Below are 13045 nucleotides of genomic sequence, written 5' to 3'. Positions count from 1 at the left end.
TTCTGTTCTTGGGATCAAGGTCATGCACAGAAACCTTGGCAGACTACTGGGACACAGTAAACATCATTCACAGGTGAATCACTGTGACTGCCTTTAAAACCATAACATAAGTAACAGGAGCACGATGCTCCACGTGGAGCCCAATCAAGCTGTTTTTCAAATAAAGGGGAAAAACCCAGCCTTGTGATTAGGTGAGCTGCACCAGCTGGCTCTGATGGGAGTTGTCCACAGGTGGCTTCAGGGAGGAGCAAAGCCCCCACTGCTAATATGAACCATTTCCAAGGGAGTAGTGGTAGGGTGGTTCTGTTCTTTCCTTCTTGGTCTGGAGCTGTACCAGGTCAGGAGGCTTTTAGCAGGACTTTTTGGTACTCGCACCTGGGAGTCCTTTTTTTTTTTTTTTTGGGTGGAGGGCTGCAGATGGTTTGTTCTCTAGCTAACACATTATGGAGCAAATATATGCCTATGTTCTATGTAAATATTAATAGACTTGTTTGCCTGAATGTTTGGGTTTTTTTTTTTTTTATCTCTCTCTCTCTCTCTCTCTCTCTTCAAGAGAGAGGCAAAACAAACATTTACTTTCCTAAAAACCTGTAAATTTTTGAGGCACTTGTTTCCCTATAATGCAGTTGTGAATCCCTGTGGGCTCCTGAGTGTTTTCTCCTGGAAGTGAATTTACTCCTTAGTGGCTGCAGTTATTCCAGAAAAAAAACATGGAAAGCCTTTTGGTGCTTAAAATGAGGATTTTTCTCTTCCTGGTCTGGAGGAGCAGTTTCCTGTGCTCCAGATGAGCAGCAATGTTAGTTTAATGAGCCATGGACTAGTATTTTTTATTCTTTTGGAGCTATTCTGGCCACCCATCTACCCCAATGGCTCTCAGTGGAAAAATATTTACAAATCATCAGGCTGCCTAAAGACTTTCAGGAAAGAACCCTGTAGAAAACCCCAGTCAACCAGAAGAACCCAAATATGTCTATGGGGCCTGAGCATTGCACCCAGGACAGTGGCAACCCTGCCTGCAGTGGCACAGCCACTGCTTGTGTTTTGGGTCTTGCACAGGGATGCTCTCAGCACTGACTACAGCCTCCCCACCACAAGGGTAACGCTGTGGGCTTTCCAGGTGAACCTTTTGAGTGGTGAATGGCTTCATTAAGCCTGGACTAATAAATAGTTTAATTTGCTGAAGCACAGCTCAACAAAGTGCAGTTCAAAGGCGAGTTAGCTCCAGCATGCTGTGCGGAGGGCAGTGGAGGACGCAGGCAGTGGGAGGGCTCTGCAGACTCCTGCAGTGGTGCTTCCGTAGGCATGGAGTGACACTGAATGGAGGGGCAGCATCAGAGGAATGCCCTTCGCGAGAGGGGCGTTCCTGACCCTGCAGTTTTCCCTGTCACTGCTCAGGGACAGGACTAAGTGTAAGGCGGCTCCTGTGGCAGAGGGATTAAGCCTTCTGGCCTTGAGGCATGTCTGTGGCTTTGCCCTGGGCATCCATCCCTTAGCTCCACTGCAGAGCATCAGTATTTTGACCTTTCCTCTGTTGGCTTTTTCCAGAGCCTCCCTGTTGGTTTCTCTGTTCTTCTTTGACAGCTCAAGCTAATGGTTTTGTCCCCAAACCAGTGTCTGATTTTTTTTGTCTTCTCTCTTCAATTTTTTTGAAATATCCAGCAATTCTCCTTTTTCTCCTGAGCTGCTGCAAAAGAGTCATAGCTGAGCTGTGGTTCAAGCTATGGGAAAATATCCTGTGCCCACTCCCCACCCCAGCCCCCAGTGCAAGTAGGTTTTAGTGTCAAGCAGTGTCTTCAAGTGGGATATCATTGGCAGGGGCTGGATCTTTGCACTGCCATGAATTGTTAGCCTCCTCTGCCACCCTCATTTCTATGCTTGCTGGCATAGCCCTACCCTTAGATTCAAGAAATGAACTTGTCTGTGTTGACACTTGAGACTACACTTTTAGTTTTCAACAGAGGGTGTCTGCAGTGTGAAATCCTGCTCACTACCAAGGACGTGCTTCATAGTCCCAGCCAGTGGGGACAACAACTCCTCCCTTGTCAAGCTGCTTCATGAACAGTGGAGTTGAGATGTGCTGCAAGCAACACGAAAAAATGGTGTGTTAGTGCTGCACCCTTGAAACTGAAGAAAGGCCTTCTTTCTTTATCCAGCCTTCTTATTTTGAGCTGATCTTCCCTTCCCAACTCTCCCAGCAGCACTTGGGGTCAGAAAGAGTTTTGAGGGAGGGGACTCCTCTGCAGCACTGCAATTTTGGCAGTCCTCGTGCTGAACTCTGAGGAGCCCTTGGCAATAATAATTACTCAAGATTGCAGAGGCTATGTAATCAGAGCCATGCGAAGCTTGGAGGAGCCTACTTCAGTTTGAAGTACATTAGCCTGCTCAGAACTGGAGAGCAGAAACCAGCATGAGGCACCCTCATGCCATGAAATGAGAAACAAATCCTGTTGTTTGAGCTGGCTACCAGGATGAGGTGGCCCTTCAGTTACCTTCTCACACTGAATTCATTTCCTCATCCTCTGGAGAGGGCAGGACACGATGGCCCTTGCCCATCAGAAAGAAGGAAAGAAGAGAGATTTGCTCACAAGACAGAAACAATACATTGCCAAGGTAGGAACCACCCATCACCTCTCTTTTGGCAAACAGAACATCAAGCAGAGAAAAACTCTCCTGAAATTCCAACATTCACTGCACTCATCCCCTACTCATTGTCCTAAAGATGAGGTAATGTTCTTAAAGGGCTTCCCTGTGCAGGAGCATCTACCCTGCAACCTGCTGGTAGAGCAGTTCAAGAAACTGGGCCTTCACGCTGCTTTTTCTTCTCAAAATGACATCCTGCCATGCTATGGCTTTCGAGACTTCTCTTAGGTATGGCAGTGGGCTGGTTAATGGGATTGGAGGAGGAAAACCAGGCTGAAAGAGGTGACCAGGAGATCCAAGTAATGAAATGTGACATCAGCAGGGTCCCTGCCTCTCAGCAGAGGTCCTTCAGCCAGGTGTACCTGTGAGGGAGAAAGGACCTATGGATGTATCTGTTCCTGGTGCCTCTGATAGCTGTTGTGTGTGAACAGATTACTTGCACTGAAAGATGAGTACCTGAATGGTCAGAACAGCCTTTACAGTTCCCTGAGTTTCAGACTTCAGAGGGGACTTGTTGGGGTACCCTCTCCTGTGTCTCCTTTGTGCCCAAAGTCTGTTTGCAGTTTCAGCCACTGCTGTATCAGTTTTACAGACACATCCCAGATTTCTGGTACCAGAATGCCTGGGCCACAGGCAACCAGGTGCTCTTTCTATAGCTGTGGGCATTAAAGCACCTGTAACTTCCTTATCCATTTACAAAAGAAGAGTTTGCTCCAGGCATCCTGGGTGGATTACTGTTGGTCTCATGGCATTTCTTTAGTTAATAAAATGCCCTCATCTGGGAAAAGCCCATGCTCTGTGACCCTGCAATGTAAACTATACATTCAGGCTGGTTTATTTAGAGAGCAGACACAAGCACAGGCCTCCTCTTGCAGCACCTTTATTCAAAGGTAGATAGTCAAAAGACATTTGCCACTTGCCTTTACTGAGGGAAGAGTCATTGTAACCACATGATGCTTCTGCTGAGGCTTAGAAAATTTGTAGTCTCTTGCTGTCTTCCCCTCTGCCCAAATCTGGTTTTCCCTGCTCTCACCAACATAAGTACCCTGTGCCTCTATGCTGAACAAATGCAAGAGGAAAGGGAACTCTAAAGGGTTTCCTCAGGCCAGTGTTTTCCTGCATCAAGCAAAAAAAAACCCCAACCTGTTGTCTTTTGCCACAGGGATGCAAACGGTGGTCAGAGCAAACCGGAAAATTGGGTGTGTTACTTTTGCAAGGCCTGAGGCAGCCGTGGCTGGTGTCCACGGCTTCTGGAGCAGAGGAGTGTACGCAGCTGGGAATTAGGAAATACAATAATAGTTCCTGCACTATGATGTAGGGTGTGTATCTCATTCACAGGTGCTGCTGCCCCCCCCCCCCGCCCCCGATTCATGCTGTGCTTCTGCTACACTGAAAACTGCCCTTGCTGTTATGTAAGAGGTAACAGGATGCCAGTAGATGTATCAGTGAACTCTGAGGTTTATGTGACTGCTGGTTTTAAGATGCTTAAAGCCTATCAGGGCTGTGTTATTTTGTCTGGTTGAATCAGGGCAGTGCCTGAAGTCCCCAGGTTACTGCTCAGACCTGCTACCTGCCAGGACTGGCTCAGTTTAGTGTTGATGTTATGGAGATGGGAGTTGCCTTGGTTGTTTTGTCTCAGCAAGTTAGATCAAGAAAGCTTTAAGAGGAGTTTCCAGCAAGCTTTAGGACAAATGGACGATAGATTTAGCTCTGCTCATCTGCTGCAGTGTGGTCTTGCTATTTGGCCAAGACACCTGGGTGCTACAGCAGTGGTGGTGAGGCAGAGAGAGACATACACAAAATTCCCATCCTCAGGAGCCAAGGTGAATACAGAAGAAATACCTGAAAAGAAATTTTGCACTATCTGTGCTGCCCATTTATAAGGTAGTGATCAGCTGGGATTGCTGGGTAAATGAGTGCTTGCCAACTTCCAGGCAGGTAATTTCTATATGTGAATGAGGATGGCAAAGGCAGGTGCCATCGTTGTATACAGGCAAGAAACCAAGGGATCTTCAGGGTCTTTGAGTGGCAACTTGTCACCGCTCCAGCAAAGTTTGCACGGAAACACATCACAGTGGCTTCGTATTTACTTATCCAACAGGATTCTGGTTTTTGGTTTGAATTTTATTAGCTATTAAATGGGACTTATGGAGCACCAGACTGCATCCTTGACAGGTTGTGAACATGCGTTTTATTCACAAAACTCATTCCCCTCGTACAGCCAGGTGTAAAGGTGGTCAGGAAAGGACCAGCTGGGCTGGCAATGCTGTGCCAGTCCTCAGTGGCACTGGAACCTTTCTTCCGTCTCTCTGCTGAGCACTCATCCTTTGGATGATGAGAATTCATTTTAGCCAGCTTTTTCTAAACATTGGAGCATCTACAAAAGGCTTTTCATGCTACAGTTTTTCATCCATTATATACATAGGGGGAAAATTATCCCAAATCTTATCTTTCAATGGGTACAGGAAACTACTTACTGGTCTGGTTCCCACCTCATATAAGAAGGAGGATGTGTGCAACTGGGTTTTCTCCTCATCACTGAAAAGGTGAGTTCTGTTACAGTTGTTACTGCTGTTTTGTCAGTAAGCTTTGGGCAAACAGCCTGGGAACTGCTGAACATGCCAGAGACTCAAGGCCCTGACTCATTTGTTCATCCCACTTTGCAAAATAATTTAATAGAAAATAATTTAAGTGTGGACTTAGCTGTGTTGCTGAATTGAGACTTTGGGGTAAAGTCCCTGCTGGATTCAGTTCATCTTAAGCAGATATTTATCAGAGCTTGGGCAAAGCCACTGACATTTTGCTAAAAGTGCTTCATAAAAATGCTGCTGCTGCTAACTTGGACACAATCACATAGGCATTTTGGGAAACAAATGAGTACCAATCAGTGTTGTGCTGGATGAGTCATATGGGAAAGGGGGAAAATTGGCTGATTTTGCTGTTTTTAAGGCAGTCAGCCATACTGATGTGAGTGGCAAATAGGAGAGCCAGGCAAAAGTCATCTATGATGGAGTCTATGATAGCCTGCTATTCATTTTGGAGGAAAACTGGCAGTAAAAAGGATCTGGTCATCAATGAGCTCCAGCAGAGTTTATTCTAATTTTGTCAAGCTGACTCCTTAATTAAATGGCTGTTTTATGGGGAACTGGAGAAGTATTGGATGTGTGGTAGCAACAGGTAGAGGCTGTCATCGCAATTCATCTATTTTTTCTGAACTCTGAGAAAACACTTTCCACCTCTGAGAGGCTCTTCTCCCAAAATCTACCAATCCTTCCCTGAGCAGACAAGATTAAAAGTGTGCATCTGGGGGTCCCCTTGTTTCTATCATAGCCACCTGCTGCTGTACCCCAGCTACAGAGGATAATTTTGCTTTTAGTTTCCAAACAGTGCCCAGACATTTTTCTTTTCCTAAGGGATAATTCAATTCCTTTTGTGAACTCATTTTGGGTCATACTGCGACTATACTTCAATCCTCTTATTAACCCCATATTGAAGGCAAGCACAGTACGATTGGAGAAAAAGAAGTACAGTTTGTTTATCTTTACTGAAGGTCTTGTTTCCTTCTCCCCATGCCCAGGGCTTTCTCTGGGTTTCAACTCAGCAGCCCCTCCATCTTAATGCTCTTCTAGAAGAGCCACAGGACATGCACCAGGGCACTTGGTGGAGCAGAGAAGAATGAACTGGGGGGTCCACAACTGCAGAGGTGCCACCTTCACAGTCGCAGCCAATTAGTATTAGTAACCTGTCACAGGTAGGTGTTTTCCAGACTCCTTGTGTGGCATGCAGTGGGTTTTTATCTGATCCCCCTGCCTAATCATGAGCAAACTGGAAAGCAGATGGCAATTATCCACAACACTAAGGGAGGCTTGGGGGGAAGGTGTTGTGCCTTTCCTTCCCGGTGCCTCAAGTGTGAAAGAAAGGTAGTGAGTCCTTGTTTACTGGGGTGAGGCAAAGCTCACAGCTAGCAGGGGTGCCCTGATCTCCAACTTGTGACTGAGAGAAAACAGCTGCTTGGAATTGGGTTTGAAAACATGGTGGTGCCTGGTTCAAAATGTCTAGCTTGATGACGTTGTGTTTTCAGGAAGTCCCAGTTAAGATGTATAACACTGGAAGATGCTTATTCTGCCTGCACTTAAGTCTTTCCCCAAACAGGTCTTGTTGATTGCTGAAGAGTATGTGTTGACATACCTGGTAGTGATAAATTTCACAGAGCTGGAGAATCACAGATGCTTTACTGCCTTTGGGAATACCCTAAGGATAATTGCATTTAGAGTTAGTATTCTTTATATATTTTACTGTCCAGTGAAAAACTCTGCTCCCTGAGGTGTGGATCCACACCTTTCTTCTGGTGAGGCAGAACTACAGTCTAATTCATTATAAAGATAATTTGGCAGCAGGAAACTCAGAGGCCCCTTGATAATATCAGGGAAACTGACACAACCTTAAAATATTTAGATTTTATTTTGTGATGGAGGTTTCCATGCAGCCTGGATTTTTACATTGCACTGCTTTTCCCCCCTGTACATCCAGGGCAGGGGATGAGGCCAGACACACCTTGGTGTTTGCTTGTAAGGCTGGGCTTGTGCTGTGGACTTGTGATGCAGAGCTGCACTGGGGCTGACAGTGCACTGCCAGCTCTTGAGAGCTGCAGCATCCCCTGAACCACTCAGCCTCGTGCCAAGATGTGTTCCCAGGGAGGCCTGAGGGCTCACACCCACCTTTAATTAACACTGCCCCATCCAGGCTTTGGATAACCTTGAGTAGTTTCAGGCCTTTGCAACTTTTACCATAAAAAAGAAAAAAAAAAGGAATTTGCCAATGGAGAGGGGATGTTGCCAGGTGCTGTCCCAGCAGTACCCACTATGTGGCAGAGATGGTTTTACAAAAGGTCCTAAATCCTTCTGGGACCAGTTGCCAGGGAGCATCCCATGCAGAACATGAACCAAGTAAAAATGCAAAGCTCATCTTGCATCTGTCTTACCTTAAGAAATTCTTAGGGCACTAAGGACATAGTATTACAGTACTTGTACCTTTTTAATCCATAAGTGAAAGCGATGTGGGTTATCATATGTGGTAATGTTTGAGAGCTGAATGACAGAGCTGTCAGCTGTGGGACACTGAAATGACAGCCCTTTAAAGTGCTGTCAGGTCTTGTCAGACACTTTTACCATAACACTTATTTTAGCCTCTGGAAGACAAATCTATTGTGTCTTCCATTTCTGGGGGGTCTCCTTAAAGCACTGCTATTCAGCAGTGGGATGTTTAACAAAATGGCTTTCTTGAAGCTGTCTGCACTGTAGGTAAGATCTCCTCCCTTACCAGATACAGGAACCCCACCAATGCCATAGTCAGGGGCTTTGAGCAGGGTTCCCAAGACACAGAGACATTTTCCAGGCCTTGTGGCTTCCACAAAATGCAGAGATCTGTGTGCGATGCTCTGTGATTGCCTGGTGTTTGCATGTGACCTGCTTGGGCCTGCATGGGATCCCCCTGTCTGGCAAAGCCCACCACTTCCCAGGCCCCGACCTCTCTGGTGCAGAACAGCTTCATACAGCAGTGAAATCTGCTGGGGCTTGGCAGTGTGTTGGCCTGTGCACTCATTGGAGTGATAAGGAAAGAGGGGACACTCTCCATAATACCACCAGTGCTAAGGTGGGCTGGGCAGAACCTCGCTGCTCCCATCCAAACACGAGTGCCAGTGTTTGGCCTCGCCTTCTGCCCTCCTGTGAAAAACGAGGTTCACTCTCCTGTGAGAATTTAAAGGGTTTAATATAAAGGCAATAAGAGACACATAAAGTAAAGCAAAGGGGTAATGACTGGGTGCCTTGGCGCTCTGCCAAGAGCACACCTGATGCTAGAGGTGAGTCCTTTTTATACCATTTTTACTGTCTGTTCTTCATCCATATTAAAACTTTTCCCGGAGTATTACCGCAGGCCTGGTTCCTACGGTATAGCACCGTGTCCCGCAGCCATAGGGAGGAGGAGGAGGAGAAGATCCAGCAGGCAGGAGTTGTGCAGCAAGATTGATTTATTTAATTATTTTACAAACTCTTTTATAGACTTTTTTCTTCATAGCCTAATTGGACAAAGGGCCAGCCACCCCTTGGGGGTGATTGGCTAAAATCCTAAAACATCCATTGTCAAAATATTTTTCTACTATACCATAAACAAGACTTTTCAAGGTTGCAGGTGTCTGGGTTGTTTACATTCCCTGCTACCTCTTCTGTGAGAGAGAAGAGTCTCTCACGGACTTAGAAAATAACAAGAAAATCCTCGCTAGCAGCATTTTTGTATCTACAATTCCCCCTTTTTGTTTTATAAGATAACAACTCTACTATTAATGCCAAATAGAAATCTACATCAGTTATTAATTCTAAATATGTCCTTAAGGCTTTAACTATCTGACTCCATAACAAGAAATTTAAAGTTCAGTCTCTGCTTGTGGAAGGACCATCTGCCTGATGGTTGACATCCTGGTCATCATCAGAAAAGTCATTAGGCTGATGCTCTACATTCTGGTCGCCATTTGGATGATTGGCGTTCTGGTCATCATTCAGAGGTTGCCTGTTCTGCCTCTGGTGCCGTAGGTCAGGGCGAACGCATTTTGCAGGTAGCCACCGTATCCCAGTATCTGTGGAAACGCAAGCATACCCACGACCCCAGACGATAAGCTCATGTGGGCCTTCCCACTGGTTAGTGAGTAAATTCCGCACCCAGACTCTTGCCCGGGGCAGTTGTCTGTCGCCTGCAGACTGCAATGAGAAAAAATGATTCAGAATAACAGGATTATTTGAATTTTGTGGTACTGTAAGGTGATTAATTGTATACAAAGCTTTTGCTAGTCGGCTCTGTGGGGTTTCTCCATGCATTCCCCTTTTCTGTTTGTCCAAAACATGCTTCAAGGTACCATGAGCGCATTCAACAATGGCTTGGCCAGTAGGAGAATGTGGGATACCAAAGGTATGGTCTACACCCCATAGGTGTAAAAACTGCCGTGTCTTCTCCGAGGCGTAGGCAGGACCATTATCGGTTTTCACAGAAGCTGGCACGCCCAGGACTGAGAAAGCCAATTTCCAATGGGCAATGACATCACGGCCCTTCTCTCCAGTGTGAGCAGTAGCCCACATAGCTGAGGAGAAAGTGTCAATAGACACGTGCACATATTTCAGCCGACCAAATTCAGGGACGTGAGTTACATCCGTTTGCCAAATCTGCAAGGCTTTTAGCCCTCTGGGGTTTACCCCCGCTGGCAAAGGCGCAGCGAGTCCATGACAGTCAGCACAAGCGCTGACAATGTCGCGCGCCTCGGTTGGCGTTAAATGAAACTGCTTCTGCAGGGTATGTGCACTTTGATGGAAGAAACAGTGCGATGCCTTGGCTTGTGCAATTTTGTCAGGCTGAGGCCCTACCCATGCAGGGTTTGCCAGCATGTCAGCCCTGGCATTGCCTTCCGTTAGAAAACCTGGTAAATTGGTGTGGCTTCGAATGTGCAGAATGTAATACGGATGCACTCGAGCCTGAATTGCAGACCACAAGGTTTGCAACAGCGAAAACAGAGCCGCATTATTCACCTCCTTCAGAAGGGAACAATCTAAGCGTTGGGTGATATCTGCTACATAAGCAGAGTCAGTAACCAAATTCAAAGGTTCCTGTGAGAATCGCTGAAAAGCCATGGTAACAGCCCTTAATTCAACTAACTGAGCAGAGTCTGACTCGGATTGGTGTGTTAATGAACCACCACAAAGGCAGTGTAGGATACTGTGCGCCCTTACACACAGTGACCCCTGCTAAAATTTGTCCCAATCCGTACGCCCCAAGCTGCCAACACATCCCGTCCCCAAAGGTTACAGGAAGTGGTAGCAACATAAGGCCTAATTGTAGCTGTGTGTCCCTCTGAATCCTTCACCACCACAGGCCGTTCACTTAAATAGCTCTGTGTGGTTCCTCCTAATCCTGCGATGGCCGATCCCACCGGGGCTAAAGGCCATGAGGGAGGCCACGCAGAGAAGGAGATGATAGTTACATCAGCACCCATATCAATCAAACCTCGAAGCTGAATCTGGGGTGGTTGGGCGCTTGGCAGGACCAGGGTACATGTCATCTGTGGCCTTTGGTCAGAGATGTCTGCAGTCCAGAGGGCCTGTGGAAGTCCCGTAGATCCACTGCCGTTATCTTCCTGAATTTGTTCTACCCTGGGGACACGAGACTTAAAAGGCACTAATTTAGCAAGGCAGGTCTTTTCAGGAATAGTTACAGGGGGGTTTTGCATGGAGACCATAGCGCAAATCTGACCTTTAAAGTCAGAATCAATAACTCCTGAGTGCACTAAGATTCCTTGATGGGCAACATCAGATTTTCCCACCAGCATCGCACTGGATCCCTGGGCTAAGGGTCCATATGCATCCAAGGGAACCTTATAAATACCGCTAGAGTCTAAGACGACTGTGGCTGCGGTGTGGACGTCAAACCCGTCTGATCCGTGGGTGCCGTCTGATCCCTGGGTGCTGTCTCTAGGGTGGCTGGGTAGGCCTGTGCCTGTACCTGTGCCACTCTCTGGGGGAGCGACTGCATCGGAGAGCAATTCCCCCTCCTTGCACCCCGGTGGAAGTTTCCCGACAAAGGCCGACCATCGGCATGAGTCCGGGATCTACAGTAGCCCGTACAATGGCCTGGCCTGCCACACCTCCTGCACTGGGGGATCGGTGTGTTCTCTTTTTGGCTCGGCTTAGGCCGCTTCCGTCTCTTCACCTGTTTTGGTGGCTTTGGTTCACGACCAGAAGATGCGTGAACAGGCTGCAGGAAAGCAGCCAAAGCAGACCTTTTCTGGTTCCCAGATCCCACCTTAGCACAGGCTTCGACCATGTCTGTTACCTCAGGGTCCCCTGGTAAGGCATCTATGATTTTTCTGCACTCCTCGTTTGCGTTATCCCTCACTAACTGCCTTAACAACATCTGTCTTAACCCGTCATCCTCAACCTGCTTCTCAAGAGAAGCAGCAACTTTCTCTACAAAAGAGAGGAATGACTCTGATTTGCCTTGAACTATTTCAGTATATCGCTTTCTGGGCGCAGACAACTCTATGGTTTTCAACAGGGCAGCCATGCCGACCTGTTGAGCTTGCTGCAGGATGCTAGAGGGCAAATTACCCTGTAGACTGGGATCAGAGAAGGGACCAGTCCCCATCAAAGCATCCACTCCTGCTGTCTGTCTAGGATCAGCAGCAGGGAGCTGCATATTTGCTAATGCAGTCTTGCCGGCCAGCTTTCTCCAGGTTTTCTCAAAAACTGTCAATTGTACAGGTTGAAATAGAATTTGACCTAAGTGTCTGATATCAAATGGAGAAAGCAAATCCGTATTTATCACCCTTATTATCTGCATAACCTCAGCAGAACCTAGTCCATATTGTGCCACCTTGGATTGGAGGTCCTGGGCAACTTTCCAGGCAATTACCTCATGCTTGTCATGCTCCCCTGAATCTGGGAGAGCCTTATACACTGGGAAAGCTTGGATCTCCCCTTTAGGGGAAGCACTACCATCCTGAACTTCTGGCACCGCCTGTGGATGGAGTGTAACAGCTCCCCGGTTACCCCCAGAATCCTCAGATCTATATGGCATTCCAAGGATTTTTAATGACCTCCAGTCACCCTCCTCCAATGCTCGCATCTTAAGGGACTCTAAGAAGCGATTATAATGCGTCGGACGCACTGTTACTGTGCAGTCCTGAAAGGTCCAGGGGCGAGACCGGCGCAGCCTTTTTCTTCGCCGCGCGGCTACAGCCGCCTGACGACCTGGGGCCAGCACCTCATCTGCCTCACTGCCTGACGAGGAATCATCAGGCAAAGGCAACTTTGGGGTGCTGGGAGTGAACAGAAATTTACGTGGAGGGGCACTTTGGCTAAGTTCGCTAGAGGCAGAACAGACAGGACAGACTGCAGCTGGCTGCGCGGCAGTTTTTGCACCAGTTTCTATACGGGAGGCCGTCTCGGCCAGCCCCGACCGAACTGGTACTGGAACTGCTGTCGCCGTCTCTGAGGCTACAGCCGCTCTCGGCGCCGCCGCCTCTGGCACAGCAGCTGCGTTCGGCGCGGTCGCCGCTGCCGCTGCTGTTTCGCGCTCCCCAGCCGCGCCCGGCGCTGCTGCCGCTGGCCCGCTCTCGGGGGTCGCTCTGGGTGCCGCTGCCCCTGCCCGCTGCTCCGCAGCCGCCGTCTCTGGCCGCGTCTCCGCAGCCGCTGCCGCTGCCGGGTTTTGCCGCGGCTGCGCCGCTGCCGGGTTCGCCGCCGGCCGCGCCGTTTCTCGGCTCGGAGCCGCGTCTCCCGCGGATGGCGGGGGGGGCGCGGGCGGCGCTGGTTCGGGCATTCGCCGCTCTAACAGGGTGAGGAGTTCCTCCATCCTTCGGGATAAGTTT

The 13045-nt window shown here is 48.1% G+C and overlaps 1 long non-coding RNA gene across 1 annotated transcript; it reads left to right on the top strand.

Annotated features, from left to right (window-relative positions):
- Positions 1-208: 208 nt before the first annotated feature.
- LOC138109579 (uncharacterized) lies at positions 209-6390 on the top strand. The gene is made up of 3 exons (XR_011150618.1): positions 209-337; positions 5106-5186; positions 6218-6390. It is a non-coding gene; the product is annotated as an uncharacterized lncRNA (long non-coding RNA).
- Positions 6391-13045: the final 6655 nt, after the last annotated feature.

This window comes from Aphelocoma coerulescens, chromosome 4 (genome assembly GCF_041296385.1).
Source record: "Aphelocoma coerulescens isolate FSJ_1873_10779 chromosome 4, UR_Acoe_1.0, whole genome shotgun sequence".
Lineage (NCBI taxonomy): Eukaryota > Metazoa > Chordata > Aves > Passeriformes > Corvidae > Aphelocoma > Aphelocoma coerulescens.
The sequence above is the reverse complement of the archived record's forward strand: the minus strand, read 5'-3'. Positions and strand labels throughout refer to the sequence as shown.